The sequence below is a fragment of the Austrofundulus limnaeus genome, unplaced genomic scaffold, assembly GCF_001266775.1.
Source record: "Austrofundulus limnaeus strain Quisiro unplaced genomic scaffold, Austrofundulus_limnaeus-1.0 Scaffold345, whole genome shotgun sequence".
Classification (NCBI taxonomy): Eukaryota; Metazoa; Chordata; class Actinopteri; order Cyprinodontiformes; family Rivulidae; genus Austrofundulus; species Austrofundulus limnaeus.
In genome coordinates this window covers 300,782-306,384 of record NW_013952747.1, presented here as the reverse complement: position 1 = coordinate 306,384, position 5,603 = coordinate 300,782, and the positions used below count along the sequence as shown (strand labels likewise).

The 5,603-nt window shown below is 38.0% G+C and overlaps 1 long non-coding RNA gene across 2 annotated transcripts in view; it reads left to right on the top strand.

The window, feature by feature from the left end:
• Nucleotides 1–5,603, top strand: part of LOC106527867 (uncharacterized) — a 102,463-nt gene that overhangs the window by 71,841 nt on the left and 25,019 nt on the right. The window lies entirely within an intron of this gene.

Sequence of the window (5,603 nt, the reverse complement as noted above, 5' to 3'; positions counted from 1 at the left end):
GTCTAACACATGGTGTGAAAGTATGTTTACTTGAGCATTTGCATTTATGTACACCGTATATAGAATAGTTAACTAATGAGTTATTAAGCATTAGTAAACGAGTATGTTGGTTTTGGAAGTATTTAACATTTATGGGTAAAACATTAATAAATGTGTTAATTCATAGCTTATTAAGTCTGAATCATCCTTAATTAATGATGTTTTCAAGATTAAGCAACCCTTTTTTAATGATTAATTAAGGCTAAATAAGGTGTAGTTATTATAAAGTGTTACTGAAAATTGTGCTCTGCATTTGACCCATCACGTGAGAAACACCCAAGTGGAGCAGTGGGCAGCTATGTCAGCTGCCTGGGGAGCATTTGGGGGTTGGGTGCCTTGTTCGAGGACACCACAACATGTGGGCATGATGGGGAGTTGAACTTGTGACTTTCTGGTCCCAAGTCAGCTGCTCTACCACTACACAACAGCTCTGTGAACTCTGTGAACTTGTAGTTTAAATCCCCAAAAGAAAGTTAAAAAAACTCTGCCAATTGCCCATCCTTGGTCCACTTTAACACATTACCATTTTTACTGACTCATTTCAATAACTTCACAAGATTCTCACCACTTTTTTTCCTGACTGTTTTCCTCAAACTGGCTAAAGAAATCAGTGATTTAGTTTAGTTTTTTCCTGCATTTTCTTTGTTTCTCTAAAATCAAAACTTTCAAAACTGTTCTCTTTTTCCGTGCACTCATAGCAGTGAAGCTGGCAGGTGGCTGGTGAATGATACAGCAACTCAGCCTCTGACATGAGCGTTAATAATCTGCAGCTTGTACAATCAGCAGCTTGAGTGTTGGTCATATACTTGAAGCGTACAGGAGTGGTGTGAATGCAGTTCACGTTAATTAGGGAGTCCTCGCTGACATTCATGCACACAGAGGACATGCAGTTTGTGTAAGAGGTGAGCTCCACATGTGTGTGTGTGTGTGTGTGCTGTCAGCTGTTTTGCTCGGTGTGTACTTTGCGAGTGCATTTGTTAATGTCAACACAGCACAGTGGGTGAGGCTCATTGTCTTTGAAGGCGTCAGAGAGAGATGAAAGGCCGTTCTCTCACTGATGCTCCCTCTCCTTGTTATCCTGCTTTTCCTTCTACAACCCAGTGGCTGCCAGGCTGGCTCCCCTTTCCTTCCTTTATCCACACACATTATTGTATCGACATTCACAGTCCACCGCATTATCTTCCTAAGAAAGAAATGGATTTTGTGTAAAGGAGTCTTTAAGCACTTTTGTCATGTTCGACATCCCGCAAGGGCTGAGAATGGAGAGACACGATGACCCATTAAAATAATGAAAAGTCACATACCTGGCAAACATATTCTACACAAAAGGTTACTCTGTTTTTGGCTTTCTTTTCAGATCAATCTACACATGAACCTAGAATAACTGTCTTTGGATAAGTTATTTACTACATCTCTTCTCTACATGTAGGTAAAATGAGACTGAAAATAAAATAACAACAGCTGTGCTGTGAGGCGTGCCTTTGGTGCCATCACTGTTATCATGTGCGTGACCCTTTAACTCCTTCATCTACCAAATCTTGTTTTGGCGAAACACAATATCAGAGCGCAGGGCTGAATGAGCACAAAATGGTGCAGCATGAACAACAAGAGAGAGGCTGAAGATTTCAGCAGGAAAACTTCCAACAGTGTGGTCAACGGCTAACAGCACAGGCTATTCCTAAAAGACAAGACTCATACAAACATAATCCTTTTAAATCCTTACCTGTGACCCAGGAGAAAGGCAGATGATCTGTTTATCTAAAATAAAAAAGGAAAGAAAACAATGGCCTCTGCTGAAATACTTATATTAATTTAGTTGAGTTTACTGCAATCTATTGTAAAATGAAGGTCAGACTTAATCACCTACAAGCACTAATTAGACACATATTCTAACATTATCATGCTAATTTCAAGTGTACAATGTTAAATATTGGCAGAGAGTAGCACACAGTATTTTTGTTTCGGGGGGGATTGATTTCATGTGTTGAATTTAGCTGAATAATGCAATTTTGTTAAAAGATGAACATACAGTAAGAGCTTATACCTGGACCTCCCTGATTTTTCTGTTTTATATTTAATCTTTATTTGCTGCCATGTCTGTTTGGTACAAGCTGGGTTCATCACATATTTAATGCACACACACATATGTTTGTTCTTGACCTCGTGGGGACCTCCCATAGACTTCCATCCATATTTCTTTTTAGAATTCATAGCCTAACCCTGACCATATACTCTAAAATTAACTTCATGGGTACCTGACCCTAAAACTAGCCTAAACCCTGGTCCTAAACCCAACCCCACACCCGTAATTTGCATTTGGACCTGTGAGGACCTGGCATTGGTCCCCACGATTCACTTCGGTCCCCACGAGGCTGCTTTTTTTTGGGAAAATTGTCCCTACATTGTAGGAAACCCCCCCCCCCCAACACAGACACACATCCACACACATCCACACACACTTTTATCCACTTGAATAATTGTGAAGAATAAAAGTTTAGATTTCTGTGAAATCACACATTGACTTAATCAGCAATTCTCTGAAGCAAAACTCCTTTTCTCTTACAGCAGCAACAGTATTGTGTTTTTAATTTTATTTTTTAAATGTATGTTGATATTCTCCATATGCCGTCATTAATATTTTTAGTTCCAGCAAGAAATGGTCTTCTTATTTTCTCCCACTGCCATGGTGAGTCGTGTTATCTGACTTCCATTGATAAGGGCTTCGTGCTCCAACTGAACTCAGGGGTAACTTGACTCAGAATTAAGTTACCCAGCTGAAATCACCTCTTCTGAAACTGAAAATCCTGAGTATCAGCGGGGTAAGTTGAGTCAGAGTGTCTGCGTTAACCACGGGTTTGTTAAGCCTGCTTTCTTAAATGGAGCCCCGGTGGTTGTTAAACACATCTTTTTTTGGTCACTTGTGCCTAAACTCCACATGGCAGTGGCTAAATGCTGAACTTGATGCTTCAAAACAGCAGATTTCCAATCAATACATCTCATTACGGGTTCAATATCCATTCTTTTTATGCTAGAACTTTTAGATGCGCACGTGAAAAATGTGTAACAGTGCAGAATGTAAATCATTATTTCCTCTGTTCGGCACTCTCTTCATGCTCGTGTCTGTCAGGCTTGGGCAAACCTGCACCCACATGTAGACTCACTTAGTAGAGCGATGATTTTTAAACTAAATCTGGCAATGCTGCTCCCTCGCACAGATGTGCACAGTGCTGTATTTCCAACAGAAACTCAAATGAAGCAATCTGCTGCAGCCTTGTAACTTATCCTAACTTTGTAACTCTTTTTTTTTTTTTTTACTTTTTTCAGCTCACATTAATATCTTAACTTTTCCATATCCCTCTTGCTCATTTATCTGGGGAGGAGAGGCCCAATTTAAGTGCTGACATTGCAGACAGTACCTTTAAAAAGTGTTTGTTATGCCTTCAAGGCAAACATGCGGGCTTGTAAGTTCTGAGGCGTTACATTTTCAACAGATGGACGCAAACACACACACACACACACACACACACACACACACACNCACACACACACACACACACACACACACACACACACACACACACACAAGCTTGAGAAATTATATTGGTGAAAACTCTTAAAATATGAGTTTAGCACAGATGTGTGATGCCAACTACATTTAGCAATGTCAGCACATTACAATATATCAGCAGCCTGATGTGAATGTAAAGTGCTGCTACCTTGCATTTAGTTCATTGCACCTCTGTTTACTCACCGACAGACAACTGACATAAAAAACAATATATGTCTATAGTTTGATTAATGTTACAATTATTGTGCTAAAATTGTTGTAGTTGTACCTGAATGTCATCTGTAACATTTGTTTTAATTTTTTTTGGCCCAAAGTTTGGTATTGAGTTAAGAACTTAAATCTGTTAGTAAAACATCTAATGAACAATAAGAATCCTTGGGAACTTTCAGAAAGGAACCATAGGATGTGATCTCAATGAGATTTGCCTGTTTAAATAAAGGTCAACATTATTTTCTTGGTTTGACAATAAATGGCCACAACTCCGTCATTTCTCATTATAAGATGATCTTAGTCAATAACTTGTGGCATTGAAAGGCAGTGAGTTATATTGTATTCCTTCAACTAATGCTAGGCCTTAAATTCACAAATGCTCTGACTGATTGATGCTTAGAGGGAAAACAGTCGGATATCAAACACACAATAAGTAAATTGTATGGTTGTAACTGTATGGAGTCACTGTTTTAAAACAGTGTCACATTTAAAGGTCCGATAATGTTTTTAAACTGAACACACTCGCACATTTTTATACCTGATCCATTTTTTTACTTTGGTATTTTAAAGGATTTTTAACACAAAACACAGTGCAAGTTCAATCAAAAGCAGTTCATCCACACACACTGCAAGGTAAACCAATTATTTAATTTGTCCTGTGCAGTACAATCTGGTTTGTTGTAATAGACCAACCCAGAAGTACAAAATAAGCATAATAAATCTAAAGGTGAGGTCCCTAATCAATTTTACTGACATAAAAATTGATTTGCCAAGTTACAGAAAAAACAATTTAGCTTCTGAAAACCCATAATTCATCATGTACGTAGTTTCAGTTTGGGAACGTATGAGGTTTCGTTCTCCTCTTTGACTTGCTGTACATATTTCACCAGAACAGCAACACCCCCAGCAATCAGAAATGTTTTGCAATGAAAGGCTAAAGTTATTCAGCAATTTGCATATTAATATCTTGCACCTCTTCAGCAAACTACTCCATTTCTCACAGGCCTTTTACCAATTTAGCTAATAAGTGCTGCTCACTAATACTTAAGATTTTTTAATATTGCCTCAAATGTCAAGGGTTTAGGAGAACTCTGAAACCTCTTGCATGGATAGAATTTAGGACTCTGAATTTTTCATGTAAGAGGATCCAGAACCTTAAGCTGTGGTTAAGACTCTTTTGACTAAAATTGATGAAATTACTTTTATGAAGTTAGATGCCCAGATGAGTCTGATTAAACTTTGAAGCTCCAATGTTTCACTTTGATTTGTTATGTAGAGCAGCGGTTATCAAACTCTTTAGCTTCAAAAAGCTCACAAATTAACAGCTGCTGAAACTTTGTCACCCAAAAAATTACTGGTTTACACATGCAAACCAATAACTCTGTTCAACATGGGTAGAGTAACAAAAAACAAACCTAATAACTGTTTTATTCATTTTTTTCTTTGCAACAATTATGATGATTCAATTAGCTATTTATTTTCATTGAAATTTGTGTCTGGAAATAATCTGGGGACCCTCGTGATGCACAGAGGGGTCCTAACTCTAACTTTGGGAACCACTGTATGCCATTTCAGCAAGACATTATTGCGTGTCTTCACATAAAGCTGAATTATGTTAAGTGTTTTATGGTCAGAAGGTAAAAGATTTTACTTTTATTTAAAGTACAAAGTTCTGACATGGATTTAAGCCAGTTTTGTTTAAGTTTTATACCATAACTGAAGAGCAAATCACTAACAAAATAACACACACACACACACACACACACACACACACACACACACACAC